Raw genomic sequence first — 15540 nt, forward strand, 5'->3', positions numbered from 1 at the left:
TTCCCATAAAAGCCTATCTTTGTCTCTTTCTCACTGTTTTTGGCTTTCCTATCCCTTGGTGCATGTAATCATCCCTCTCCCTCACCCCACTTTTCTTTATCTTCCTCTTTTCTTTACCTTTCTCTTCCTTCCTTCTCTGTACTCATCTATGAAAATAAAGACACCACTTGTCTTGGTACCTGTCTCCTGGGCCCCAAATCTAATAGACATATGGTCCCAATAACAGTCATTGTTTCAATCTGTTCATTCATTTAAAAAGATTTATACACAAAATATATTAAAGTAAAATTGTAAAGTAGCAACAGAAGAAAACAATCATCCCAAAGCTTCCCAGGCTCAACTCTCAGGCACAAGGAACAGAGAAACTCTAAGTCCCCATCCCCTACCTGGCCTTCTGAGCCAAGATCCTTATCCATTTCTCCATCCCTGACAAGAAGGAACAGAATTATCTTATCTTCAATAAAGGAATATATTTGATTCTGTATCCAAAATATCATAACACAGAAAATATGCATAACTGTTCAAATCCTATAAAAAATTCCATGAGACCACTGAGAGATTGGAAAGAGTATAGGCTGTAGAAATTAGTCACTCTTGATTATTTTCTTGGCTGTGATATGGTACAGAGGTTATGTTAACATGTATTTTTATCAGTTCATTCCTGGAGGAAAGGATTTGATGTGGATATTTGGTAACTCAGTGTTCCTTGTGGGGGAGTATGATAGAGGATAGATAAAATGAGAATCAAAGAAAAAAGTTAATAATTGGTGAGGCTGATTACTCTTGAGCTTAATAGGTACAGGGAGTACATTGCCTACATTGTAGAACACCTGGTTTTATGTGTTTGAGATTTTCCATAAATCATCAATTAAAAAAAAACCAAATTATTGGAGTAGTGATGGCAATGTGTAAGCCAGAGCTGAGGGAGAAAATATGTAAAAATGCTCATGAACATAGAAACAAAAGAAAAAGTAATATGAAAATCCCCTCAAATGATCCATCATATTTTTTAGAGAGAGCAAGAGTAATTGGCACACCTGGGCCTCTGGCATTGCAATCGAACTCCAAATGCTTATGCCACCTCATGGGAATGTGTGACCTTGTGCTTGCCTCACCTTTGTGCATCTGGCTTATGTGGGATCTGGAGAGTTAAACATGGGTCCTTAGGCTTTGCAGGCAAGTGCATAACAATAAGCCATTCCTCCAGCCCCATCACATGTCTATAAGCACTCTTCTAATAATATAGTCTAAGAGATGTAAGTCATCCTTAACAAATGTGTAGCAACAAACACTGAAAGAAGAGAATGCCTTCCTAATCTTTCCTCAGTAATATTTTATCTTAAATAGTCATCATTGTTGAAGAACAACTACATAAATTGTTCAGAGGATAATATAGACCTCTGGTAGCAAAACAAAACAAAAAAAAAAACTGGGTATGTTGTGGTTACTTATCTAAAAGAAACCAGGTGACAGAAATTATTATTTTGTGATCTTGGTAGATAATATAATCCAGATGTATACAATTTTTGTCAGAGTCAGAAACAATGCTACCCTTCATTACCAAAGCCAGATCTATTTCAACATAGTAAAGAAACCTTGTACTTTTGAGATATTTATGCTCAATAGATGATCTGGCCATGAAGAGCCATTTCCCTGGGGATGGGATAACAATACTTCCAAAGTGCCCCATAAAATATCAACCGTAGGTGCTACCTGAGACAAGTTCCAAAAATCTGTATATATGAAGGGCACACATAAGTGTTTGGGTAGGTGCTGGTGTGTGTGTGTATGTGTATGCATGTGGAGAGTGGATGTGCCTTCACAGGAAAGGCAGGTGAGACATTGTCTCATTCTATATATAATGACTTCTTTGCAAAACTAAATGTGGAGAAAAGTATTCAGAAAATATTGATATTATTTTTTCTGTTAAGACATATCATTATGCACATTCAAAGAACTTCTAGAAACAAGAAAAGCATATATTATCTTGCCCTTACTAATTCTCACTGTGCATATGTACATATATACACGAAGAATGAGAGACTGAGACAGAAACAAAGATACACTCTCCTTTTATGCTATACGCATATGCACGTTTTTATATTTTATTTTTATTTATTTTTTATTTATGAGAGAGAGAGAATGGGTGCACCAGGACCTCTAGCCACTGCAAACAAACTCTGGATGCATGCGCCACCTGGCTTATGTGGGTACTGGTGGACTGAACCTGGGTCCTTAGGCTTTTCAGGCAAGTGCCTTAACTGCTAAGCCATCTCTCCAGCCCCCTAATATATGTTTCAAGCGGGTAAGTTAATATCAAGAAAGGTTATTATGTTTGAAAGTGGCCCTGGAACTTTATAGCATCTTATATCCATAGGTCTGTTTCATTCTAATGGCAGATAGAAGTGCCTCACATCTCCCAATCACTGTTAAAATCCTAAGGTGGGTGGTAGCAGGGCCCCTGGAAGAAAATGTGGTCCAAAGAGACCTAACACAGAAGACGTTTGTACTTTCTAGTACTTTACTCATGTAGAGTGGGCCAAACCTTACTCTTGTGTATGCATGCACACATGTGCACACACAGAGAGCTGTAATAAATGTATCCTAGTGATGAACCTGAGAAGCAGTTTGAGAACTGAGAAGATCTTGATTTCCAAAAGCACTTCCACCTCTAAATGAGATATCTTCACGGGGAAGAAACCTAGAGAACACATATTCAAAACAACGTATGAACAGTATGTTAATTCGATCATATACAATCAGCCTAAAATAAAATATTGAAACAGATTCTTTCAGTCTCTCAATTAATGACTAAGATAAAACTGCATCCTAATTTCTTTCTTGGTGCATATAGAATAATGAATGTAATTTCCAGACTCTCACAGCTCTATGCATTGTTATGTGGAGCTAGACTAACCTCAGGTTTCCATCCTATTAGCATTATTTCAGTTTCTGACTTTTCATAATATTGAATCTTCATATAATATATAATCTTGCTGATTATATGAAGTATTATGGAAAACAAAGTTTATAAATAAAGACTTTTGGATATTACACTTATAGTTTCCATGTCACTAGCCAGAGATAATTCAACAGACATTTTCACCACATGAAAACGGTTTTGGATATTTTCTGAAATGATAAAATTTCAGACAATCTTACTAACATTATGATTGTAACATCCCTCAAATTCCTGTATGTGTTCCTCTAAATAAATTCATATTAATTCCATCCTCTCAGACACAGATAATAAGGTCTGCTAGATTAGTTTAGAAGAGTTTTTGGTTTAAACAGTTGAAGGTAAGTATCCCATTTTTAACCATGAGAGTCCTGTGGCCTGGAAAAAGTCTGGGGCCCATGAAAAGTCCTACACTTCATCAATGGTGCAAAAGCTTGATAAGAAAGTAGAGAACCTTTATCAGCAGCTCCACAAAAGGGGCTGAAAACAACACTGTTTTAGTGTCAAATGGACACTTTGTATTATCTGCCTTCCCTAGCTTAAGTGCCTTGACAACTCCATTTTGGCATCTCTCTGAGTGATGAGACTTAAGTGTGCAGCTTAGACATGTTGCAGTCTCAAGCATTAGTAACCTATCTTTGACTTTGCCTGTGAACCAGTTATTGAGGTTTGTGTGAGATAAAGCTAGTTTGCCTTCCTTGTGCATAGCACAATCATATTTTTAAAGGATTCGTGTCATGAAAATAAGAACGATTGCAAGACCATGCTAACAACAGAAGACTAAATTGCCACCTCTTTTAAGGTCTGATGGAAGAACACGCACATCTGGATTAGACCTACATATGGCTAGGACAAAATCCACTGCAGAAAATGCAGAAAAGACTTGGAGTAAGACATGGTGGAGGAGGGGATGTGATGTGGAAGTGGTTAAAACTCTTCCCCCTGAAGACACCAATGCTCCATTGAAAACAGAAGCCTCTCAACCATCTTGGCCATACCGTACTGAGCCAACACAGGCTATTGTTCTGTTCCCATGATTACCTGTGGAATCAAGCAAACTTTCCTTTCCTGAACTGGAGAATTAAAGAAGGCAGAAAGTGTGGTTGTAGGTGTGTTGAGTCCTTAAGATAGAGGGCTGCTTAACAACTATCATGGGTCTGATAATATATCAATGTGTTACATTAATCCAGTAGTATCAGCCAAATATTGTGCCTCCAGGTCTTAGGTGATTTCACTTGGAAAGTAGAAATGTTCTTCTTGAGCCCTATGAAGATTTTAATGAACCCACAGACACAAAAAGAAATGTTTGCCAGGCATGGTGGTACATACCTGTCTTCCCAGCACTCGGAGTAAAAGACTGGATTGTGAGTTCAAGGCCAGGCTTGGCTACATAGTAAAAATCTGTTTAAAATTTAAAAATGATAGATTCCTGATATCTTGTCTTAAGAGAAACTCGACTTTTTGCATCTATCTGCACATTGGAAAAATAAGACAAATGTTAAAAATTACAGTTATCAGCTTGTTATGAAATAAAATAGAAAGATCTTACATAGTGATTATGGTGTACCCTTGTACTGAACACTGATGGAAAGGGGTGTGAGTATCTTACCTGTGGTTTCGAGACTTGCGCAGTGCAAGAATGTGGACTTTTCTTGATTTCCTTATATCATGCCTGCACGGTTTTACAAACACTCCAAGATGGCATGCTTCTATAAGTAACCTCAATAAGCTCACTGGTTCACTAGGCTAGACTTTGATGAAATTATTTTTTTATCTGTTATCAGCGCTCTATCTGGGGTGAATAAACATTTACTCACGATTCCTCAGGAAAGCTCACCTAATACGTAGTCAGTGAGATCATACAAGCATATTCCTAATAGCATTAGTTGCAATGACAAATTACCATGTGCTGGGGGTCCTACCTGGGTAGTGCCTATGTATTCTGAGAGGCAGCTTCCTCCTGACTTTTGGGAACAGATAGCTTGCTATAGGATGTATCACTGGAGTTAGGTGTAAAAGAACAGGAAACTGGGGTGGGGAGGCCAGATCCTTGAAGGGCTGGACATACGGTATGAATTTCAAAGGGGGAAACATAGTTGATCATATACTACATATAGCTTGAGCCAGGGGCAGGCAGTAACAGCAATCTCCCTTTTGGGATGCCAGCCTCAGGGAATCGAGGTCATTTGGGGCAAATAGGCCCAGGTTGAGAAAATGGAAACTATATTAGTTTTCAGGGGTGGGTGGAATTTTAGATTCTTGAACAACATTGCAAAGAGGCAGACATTGCCCTGATACTACTATTTGCTACACCAGCCTATGCCCAAGACACCTGCAGCATGCATTGCAGATAGAAGTCCATGAATGAGGTCTTGATGGAATAGTTCTAGCATTAGCTCCTGACACTGAGGCCAGGGCACCTTTTCCTGGGATTCTTTATACATTTATCGAAAGTAGTGGTTCTAAATGGGTGTGACCCCATGGCAAAGCATCAGCATCAGCTGGCAACTTTTTTCGCTAAATCACAACTCTCAACAGGGTTCTTTCATTTGTTTTATTAACCCTGCCAGGAGATTCAAATATAGATTGAAGCATGGAATCAGTGAATTCTAGAAAATTGCTCCACTTTTTTTGGTAAAATGAATCCATAGTCCAAGTGTAAGATTGTCCTATATGAGAGTGATTGGTGAAAGAATTATTTGTTTAGTAATGATAGAATATGGGCCAAGTGAAGGATTATATGTGTTTACAATTATTTCCTAAACTTTTAAAAATATTTAAATCATTTTTATTTATTTATTTGAGAGTGACAGAGAGAGAAAGAGGCAGAGAGAGAAAGAGGCAGAGAGAGAGAGAGAGAATGAATGGGCATGCCAGGGCCTCCAGCCACTGCAAACAAACTCCAGATGCGTGCGCCCCCTTGTGCATCTGGCTAACGTGGGTCCTGGGGAATCGAGCCTCAAACGGGGTCCTTAGGCTTCACAGGCAAATGCTTAACCGCTAAGTCATCTCTCCAGCCCTATTTCCTAAACTTTTAAAAGCAATTATTGCAATCTTACTTTCCATAGGTTAAGTCTTGGATTATAACTGGTCTGTTTTCACTTACTAGTTAACATTAATCTTTAGGTCATTTTCCTGATGCAAACCTTAACCAAATTCTCTGACTAATTTGTTTTGTGCCCAGTAGCTTTGCTTTGTTTTCCCAGTCCCTGGCTTAGGAAAAGGTGCTCTTGAACTATGTGGTGAATCAATGTCCTTATGAGGCTTGATATTCTCATAGTCTGACTTCTAAACTGTGTTGTACCTGCTTACCTGTTTGCATAAAAAAAGATGGAAGGTAGTCCTTGAAAAGCTAAGATCCAAGTCATGTGTTACACAGCTAGCAAAGAGCTGAGACATAATTTCCTTCTAGATTTGCTATCTCAGAAATGTGAGATGCGTTTCTTAGCAGTGGCTGAGGAAATCTCCTTTACCTAGGAAAGAAAAAAAATGACATTTTCCTTCATAATTCAATCTATAGCTCTAAAACATCCTTTTATGTACTCCTATGTAACTAAGATTTGGAGGTTCCTGGTGGCCACTCCTCTTTGTGTACATCTAGATACAGTCATCCCTAGGCTGACAGAGGAGCAGACTTAGGAGAGGTGAGGAGCAAGGACTGGGGTCCAATATTGGGGATCCAACTGGTCCCTGCTAGGTATGGAGGATCTTACCTGGGCAGTGCCTCTGTTCTGACAGACTCCTTCCTCCCCTCCTGACCTGTGGGATCTGACATTCCTGCCTGGAGGATGTATTACTGGGGCCAATGTGAAAGAGGTAGAGCCAGAAGGAGGGCAGAAACCATGCATGTCGTCCAGACCAGGGATGCCTATGTGGGACTTTGCAGCCAATGTGGAATCGGCTGCTTCTTAGTGTAATCTCTCTGAGCTCTGTTGTTAAGATGTTTATCAGAATCACCTAAGACAGTCTAAGTGAGCCATCACCCCAGCAGTATATTTAAGTGCTCTTAAATAACAATAACAACTTTTAACTTTCGAATAATTTTTACTTGAATATTTTGTTTTCAATTGTCAATTTATTTGTGATTTTTTCATTTATGCATAATTTTCAAAATATTTATTTGCATACATGTGCAAGTATTTTCAGGGGGAGTGCTCATGCTTCATGGCATGCATGTGGATGTCAGAGGATAACCTCAAATTTCTTCCACTTTCTTTGAGGCTGGATTTTTTCCACTGAAAATGACTGCCTGCAGGCTTTTGGATCCTCCTGGTTCCAACTCCTATTGTCACAGGTGCCTTAGGATCACAGATACATACATCACTCTGCATCCAGCTTATGTGGGTGCTCAGAAGACAGGGTTTCTTACTAAACAAAAAAAGTGGTGTTTCCAGTCAGACTGGCTGATTGATCAGCAAGTCCCAGTGATTCTCTGGTCCCCACTGTCCACAGGACTGGGGTTACAGGCATGTGTGGCCATGTCCAACTGTTTATGTGGGTGCTGGGGAAGCAAATTCAGGAAGAATTAGACCCTTTCTGGCCCTCATGCTTGTATGCCAAACTCTTATCTATTGAGCCATTTTTTCCAGCCCCCTCTTATGTTTTAAAATTCTACGGGGTGGTTGAAAGTTTTAAAACAATTTTTTTTAAATTTTCTTGAGGGCTGGAGAAATGACTTAGCAGTTAAGGCATCTGCCTGTGCAGTCAAAGGACTCGGGTTCGATGCATCTGGAGTTTGTTTGCAGTGGCTAGAGGCCCTGGTGTGTCCATTCTCTCTCTCTCTCTCTCTCTCTGATGGCAAATAAATAAATAAAAATAAAAATAAACTAAAACAAGTAAATAAATAAATAAATAAAAGAAAAAAAGATTTATTTAATAATTTTTTTCTTGGAGCTGGAGAGATGGCTTAGTGGCTAAGCACTTGCCTGTGACGCCCAAGGACCCCAGTTCAAATCTCGATTCCCCAGTACCCACATAAGCCAGATGCATAAGGTAGCACGTGCATCTGTAATCTGTTTGCAGTGGCTAGAGGCCCTAGTGCACCCATTCTCTCTCTCTCTCTCTGCCTCTTTCTCTGTCCTTCTCAAATAAATAAATAAAATAAATAAATAAATAAAAATTCTCTTGAATTATTCTAAACTTTTTAAAAAGCATGTTTCTGAAATTAATTAGGATTTAAATTCTATTCTGCATATTTAATTTTTGGGGGGGTTTCAAGGTAGGGTCTCACTCTGGCCCAGGCTGACCTAGAATTCACTATGTAGTCTCCAGGTGGCCTTGAACTCATGGCAATCCTCCCACCTCTGCCTCCCGAGTGCTGGGATTAAAGGCATGTACCACCATTATAGGTCTACTCTTGTAAACTTTTGATTTATCAATGTAGATATTTGCCTTAAATATGCATACATATCTATATTTTTTCATTTAAATATTGGATTTTTAAGAACTTCCATTTTCTCTTTTTTAAGTTAAAAAGGCTTTCTTTTGTAAATTTTCATTTTTAACTTTGCTTTATTCATTTTGCCTTTCTTAAATGTTGAGAATTTCTAAATATTCTACTTGTCAATATTGAAAATTTTGAATCAAAAATTTTCTTCTAAACTACTTAACTAAACCTTTTGATAGTTAAAAATGTTCTTTTATAACTTTCAAAACTATTTTTAAAATGTTCTCCTATTTTGCTCTCTTCTTCTTCTTCTTCTTATTATTATTATTATTATTATTATTATTGAGGAAGGCTTTCACTCTAGTCCAAGATGACCTGAAATTTACTTGGTAGTCTCAGGGTGACCTCGAATTCATGGTGATCCTCCTACCTCTGTCTCCCAAGTGCTGGGATTAAAGGCATGCACTGCCATGCCTGGCTTTGTTCTCTTATTTAATTTTTTTTTAAAATTTATGACAGAGACAGAGTGAGAGAGAAAGAGAAGGAGGGCCAGGCATGGTGGCACACAGCTTTATTCCCAGCGCTTGGGAGGCAGAGGTAGGAGGATCACTGTGAGTTTGAGGCCACCCTGAAACTGCATAGTGAATTCCAGGTCAGCCTAAGCTAGTGTGAGACCCTACCTCCAAAAACCAAAAGAGAGAGAAAGAGAAGGAAGGAAGGAAGGAAGGAAGGGAGGGAGGGAGGGAGGGAGGGAGGGAGGGAGGGAGGGAGGGAGGGAGGGAGGGAGAAAATGGGCATGCCAGTGCCTCCAGCTACTACAAACAAACTCCAGACACATGTGCCACCTTGTGCATCTGGCTTTACATCATGGGTACTGGGGAATTGAACCTGGGTCCTTTGGTTTTGCAGGCAAGCACTTTAACCACTAACCATCACTCCAACCCATTCTCTCTTTTTTGATGGAGGGTCACACTGTAAGCTCAGGCTGATCTGGAATATACTCAGTAGCCCAGACTGGCCTCAAACTCACTGCAACCCTCCTACCTCAGCTTCCCAAGTGCTGGGATTAAAAATATGAGCTACCACACTGGGTTTAAAAAGGTTTCTCTTCTTTTAATTAAGTAGAATCTTTATATGAACACATCATGTGTTGGTACCATTATTTCCTTCCTCCCTGCCCCCATCCCTCTGAGGGCCCTCCTCAGTGGGATTGCTGGTTCCCCCATGGGGCTGTAGGTTAGGAGTTGCAAGACCAGCATTCAGTCATTGTGTTGGGGGCAATGCCTGTAGATATGTCATCACAGTCTGTGGCTCTTACATTCTGTGCCCTCTCCTGCAAAATTCCCTGGGCCATGATGGGTGTGTTTTAAGCCTACATCAGTGTTGAGCCCTTGGGAGTTTCTGATTTCTCCTTTGGTATGGGTTGAGTATCCTCAGTGTAGGTACAGGTTGTCAGGCTCACCATGGAAGCAGCACTCTTGTTCATCTCTCCAGTTCCTCTGTGGTTTCACCTGGGCCCTGGCTGATGGGCAAGGAGTGGTTTATCTTGTTGGTTCTGCTTCCTTCTGAAAAAAAAAAAAAAATTCTCCAATGGAAAATGAGGTCAGCATAGGTTAAATGGGATAAGTACTGTTCATTTAGAGACATTTTGGTGGATGTAGCCCCTCTTTTGATGAAACAGTAGAAGGAGCTTGTCATTAGAGACCATAATTTTGTCACCATAGGATTCTGACCTGGTTCCCAGTTCCAGCTATGGGTTCCTTTCCCTTGAACAGATCTCTTAACCAATCAGAAAGCCATTGATTATCCACCAAGGCTGGGTGCCACCATTGCACAGGTGTGTACATCTTGTCAGGCTGGCTGCTTTTGAATAGCAGTGTCCCTTGCTTGCTCATAACATTGTTGGCCACTTTCCCCCAGCAGCTCATATAGTGTTTTCCAGCACTATATGGCCATCTATCTGGGAACTGGCTCCCTTCCAGTTTCCAGCCAGATATCAGACATATAGACCAATGGAACAGAATTGACAACCTGGCCCTTAGTTCAAATAACTACAACTACTTGCTCTTTGACAAAGGAGCCAACAACTACACAGGAGAAAGACAGCATCTTCAACAAACGGTCCTAGAGAAATTGGATAATCACATGAAAAAAAATGCAACTAGATACATTCATCTCATCATGCATAAAAAATCAACTCAAAATGGATTAAGGACCTCAATATAAGACCAGAAACTCTTAAACTACTGGAAGAAAAACTAAGGGGAACTCTCAATGATATAGGAGTGGTGATAGACTTCCTGAGTAATACTCCAGTAGCACAAGAAATTTAACAACCAGTGGGATCTTATAAAGCTAAAAAACTTTTGCCAAACATACCATAACCAGCCAATAGATTACCCACAGAATGGGAGAAAATCTTCACCAGCTATACTACTGACCGAGGCCTAACATCTAGAATTTACAAAGAACTCAAAAGATGATTCTTTTTAAGTTTTTCTTTCAAAATAGTCTCATTTTTTCATTATTTGGCTATTCACTCATAGCTGGAAGATCAATTGAGAAACTTTTCTCCCAACTCACAATAGTTTTACAGAAATAAATTTAAAAAATGAAAAGTAAGGGCTGGAGAGATGGCTTAGCGGTTAAGCGCTTGCCTGTGAAGCCTAACGACCCCGGTTCGAGGCTTGGTTCCCCAGGTCCCACGTTAGCCAGATGCACAAGGGGGCGCACGCGTCTGGAGTTCGTTTGCAGAGGCTGGAAGCCCTGGCGCGCCCATTCTCTCTGTCTCCCTCTATCTGTCTTTCTCTCTGTGTCTGTCACTTTCAAATAAATAAATAAATAAAATTTTTAAAAAAATGAAAAGTAAATAGCACTATCAACTCTACTGTGTCTATGTAGCACATCTAATTCTGTAATAAGAAACACGTGAGCATCTCTCTAACCACACCTTGCTAAATGTGGCACAGTTTCTGAGATTTCTGATAGGGAAACTGAGGAGATCAGTTCCCTGAGTAAATGCCATGAAAAGGTGAAGACATTTCACAGACAAGACACAACTTGGGGCTTGTCATTATGCATTTGTGTTTGCTGGTGAGAAACCTTTCAGCAGAGAAATATTAAACAGGTTGTTTGGCACTCCAAGTCTACAATGGTTTTCATTCTTCTTTTTGAGAGGTCTCAACAGTTTTGGCTCTTGCTTTTTGACTCACAGGTTGATGATTTTCTTCAACTCCCGATGTCATAAACTACTGATAAGAAATAACTACTGGGCTGGAGAGATGGCTCAGTCGTTAAGGCCCTTGCCTGCAAAACCTAACCAATCTGAATTTGAGTTCCCCAGTACCAATGTAAAGCCAGATGCACAAAGTGGCACATGCATTTGGAATTTCCAGCAGCCAGAGGCTCTGGTATACCCATACTCGCTCACTCTCTGTCTCTGCTTGCAAATAAATAAAAAATAAAGAAACTACTGAAGTGGAAGTTGATACTTTCAAATTTTTCTTTTGTTTCTTTGACAATCTACTTTATATTTTTGTCATATACATACATAATCCTATAAAGCATAATCCATAAAGCAATATGTAAGTCAATATAGAGGTCTAATGCTAAATTGTGTTGTTTTGTTTCTACGTGTTTATGAACATGTCTTCCAGTAAAGCATCCAAAAAAGATTCAAGAGAGACAAGGATGGAGCCTGTTTATGTGAGTACTACACACTACAAATGCATGACTGTGCCTTTGTTTCCTAGCCTCTGAGGTTCTGCTCCAAATGAAATGCTGGTTGATCTCCTGCCAGTTTTTAGTTACTTTAAATCTCTTCACATGAGAGCAGCCTGTGGGACCCTGATCAAACTCAACCACCAGCAATCAGTCTCCTAAACTTCCTGGATTCCAGAACAGCTTAGGTCACTAGAGCAGCTTCTAAGTGTATGGGGCAGGGGCCCACAACTGAATTTATGGTTGGATCTGCACCAGGCCAAGAGCCATAAAAGGGGAGGCGAGGGAGGTGGTGGTGCTGGGGGTGTGGTGGTTGTAAGAGTCCACACCTCTCCCTCCATAGCAGGATTTGCATCGGGGCTGAGGGCAAGGCTTGCAAGTCTGTGCAAATGAAGCAGAAACTGATGTGTGTGGGGGGGGGGTGGAGGCATTAAGTGGAAACAGTCATCACTATCACTGCAGCTCCCCATTAAGTTCTGGGACGTGGGATGGCCTGCTGCCCCGCCGTGGGTCCAGCTTCACCTCGGCAGGTTCCTGGGCAGCACGCATCTTCTCCATTTTCTATGCCTTCTCAGCAGTCAGCTCCAAAGAAGCTCCTCTTACCTCCCGACCCCAACGGGTAATGGGAAGGACTGGGAAGCTTCACGAACCTGGGTAATCAGCTCACTTTCTGGCCTTAGAAGAAATTCATCTGGAAATGAGCTGCGAGTGGAGGTGGAATGAGACTTCAGCAAAGGAGCTCAGCCAGAGGATGCTGCACTCCCCCCGACCCCCACGGATCTGAAGGATACGGCGAGGACGAGGGGATGGATAAAGAAAAAGGCTAGAGCTGGAGAAGGAAATGGCCAGAGCTGTAGAGAGAAAAGGATGGAAACTTCATTTGTAAAGGCATCACTCTGTCTTCTCGGCGCCTAGTGCAGCCTCGCTTTGGTACAGCTTTCTCTAACGTTCTTCCCTTGCATCTTTAAAATCATTGGGTGAACACTGTATTTTAAAAATGGCTGAAAGGAGGCTCCCTTGGGAGGGGGGGGGTAAATGAACTCAGGGGAAGAAAGATGCTTCTGCATCTACCGCTAAGCACACTTTCAGACACAACGCCCTAGCGCCCCCTCAGGCTCTTTCTCACCTGTTCCGTTACACCCCTTTCTTCCTTCATCCTCTCTTTGCCTAGGATTTCTCTTAGAATTTGGACAGTTTCTCTTCACACAAAGGCCACCCCATCTACAGTGTGCGACCCCCGATGTGTCTGCCCCCCGCCCCCGCATCGTTGCCAGCTCCGGGGTGCGTACGAAGTTTGGGTTACCTGGGGCCTCAAGGAGCTTCACACAGAAAGCCCGCGGCGGCAGCGGGGCTGGTCACCGGAGGACCGCCCCCGGCCCTCCCTTCTCAAGGCTGGGGCCCCAGTCCCCGGATTTTGGCCTCCAGCGCAGCTGCCCACTCAGGCAGACAAACCACTTCCTGAAACAGGCTAGAGGCAACAAGAGCCGCAGATTTTACTAAAAGCTCTTGGAATGGTTCAGGCTTCACCTCGCTGTAGTCACTCTTACTATAGAAAAGAGAGATTAATCACGGAAGGGGTGGGGCATTATCGGTAAACCAAATCACTGACAAGAAACCTGCAGGGATTTTTCAGAATCTGATTTCTGGGAGTAAAGAGAGGGATATGATTCCCCAAGAACTGGATACAGGAAGAATAAAGACGTGATTCAGGCTCAGCTAAGACCCGACTGAACCCAGTAACTTGCTGCCTGGGTGACCTCAGGAACAAATCGTAAATTCTCTGAGCCTTAGTTGTGGAGTCCGTTAAACAAACATTGAAAAGATAATACCAGTATTTGCTAAAGACAAAATCATAGTGTTTGTAAAAGTCTTTATTGACAGCCTTTAATTTTTGCACCTGTCACTCTCAGTTCCCAGGTTAAACTCAGTAAATAGGGCAATGCCTGATACACAGACTTCAGGAACAGTGACCAATGTTCTATTTCAAAGTTCTCTCAAAGTTGCTGTATAATTCACTTGATCGTCCCTGCTAGGCAGTTACTGGGCAGGAGCATACCCTCAAGAAATACAGATAAACCCTTTCACTATCCTGCACCGCATTATGTTGTGAGAAGCACACTTTGTGACCTCAAGGACTTGGTAGCCCAGGATAAACTTCCTTCCATTTGACTGAAACAGAATACAAGGTGATACACCCCAGGAAAGCTGCTTGTTCAGGACTTGACCTTTCTGTCCACTCTCAAGAATATTACTGTTGACCAATATAAATGTTAAATACATTACTATCTCTGGAAAAGTCACCAGTCTCCACTGAAACCTCATGATGATCTCAGAATCAGAAGTAGCACCCCCCAGTAAGTTTATCAGTAAGTTTAGAACTTTGGATAGATTCATTTATTTGAATATTCTGTCCTACAACAGAGCAATGAAGTCTGGGAAAGAGAAATACTATAATTTTCTAGTTGCCCCACAGTGTCACTAACCCCACACAGTGTCACTAAAGAATGAGAGATTTAAATAAGAGTCAATCTGCTTGATAGGAATTTGTTAGCAGAAATATTTTCTGAGAGTTAGGATAGAAATGTCCATGCACTTTTCATCATTAGTAACTCTGTAACTTTGGGAAAACTACACGTCATCTGTGAGGTTCAGTTTGTACTAATAACAAAAGAGCTGGTTTAACCTGTCTTGTCGTCAGCTTTCTGTCACAGAAACAGATACCCGAGAGAAATCAACTGTTACAGTCAGGTTCTCATTGCTGGCAGAAATCACCCAACCAAGAGCAGCTTGTGGGAAAAAGTACTAATTCTCCCTAAAGTAAACCTCATAATTCATCACTTGCCCTTCTTGGAGTCCATATTTAGTATAATTTGCTAAATCAAATAAAGATCCAAATGTTGGGATTCACAGGTCTAGGAATTCCTCCCTGGACCCCCAAATCCTCCATCCCTAGCTTCCAAGCATCTGTACTGGGGCAGCTTCTTTTGCTTAAAGACAGTTGGAGAGTGAAGAATGATGCAGGAGCCCAGGTCCCAGTTCAGGAATTATAACTTGATGGACCAGACTTCTCTTTAAGCCTTTGCTTTTCCTCTGAAAGGTGGGAGATGATAAATCAGTTACTTTGGAATAGTTCTGAAGATGATGGGTGAGAATTTCAGTCAAGTCCAACACATTGCCTAGCACACAGTTATGAGAACTATGCTTCATACTTGTTCGGGTCCATTTATGTTTTCATTGCATGTTATACATTTATGGTGGGATGCATAAGCATGTGGGAGGTAGAGCGCTTTTTAGACCCTATTCCTGTCATTTGTGAGCTATCCCCTTCAGTTCTGGCCTCTACAATGCCATCTTGTCACTTTGCATCAATGTAGGCTGCTGTAGCCTGTTGGAGAGTGTTGCATGCAGTCAGGTTCTCATTGCTGGTAGAAATCACCCAACCGAGAGAAGCTTGTGTAGAAAGAGGTTTATTTTG

The 15540-nt window shown here is 41.2% G+C and overlaps 1 long non-coding RNA gene across 2 annotated transcripts; it reads right to left on the minus strand.

The window, feature by feature from the left end:
- Positions 1-2189: 2189 nt before the first annotated feature.
- Positions 2190-13475, minus strand: LOC123456708. 2 transcript variants are annotated; one of them, XR_006634628.1, is made up of 7 exons: positions 13369-13475; positions 12716-12916; positions 9808-9910; positions 6272-6432; positions 4569-4668; positions 4289-4430; positions 2190-2701 (listed from the first exon to the last, which is right to left on the minus strand). It is a non-coding gene; the product is annotated as an uncharacterized LOC123456708 (long non-coding RNA). The 2 variants fall into 2 exon arrangements; XR_006634629.1 differs by lacking the exon at positions 4569-4668.
- Positions 13476-15540: the final 2065 nt, after the last annotated feature.

The sequence above is a fragment of the Jaculus jaculus genome, chromosome X, assembly GCF_020740685.1.
Source record: "Jaculus jaculus isolate mJacJac1 chromosome X, mJacJac1.mat.Y.cur, whole genome shotgun sequence".
Taxonomy (NCBI): domain Eukaryota; kingdom Metazoa; phylum Chordata; class Mammalia; order Rodentia; family Dipodidae; genus Jaculus; species Jaculus jaculus.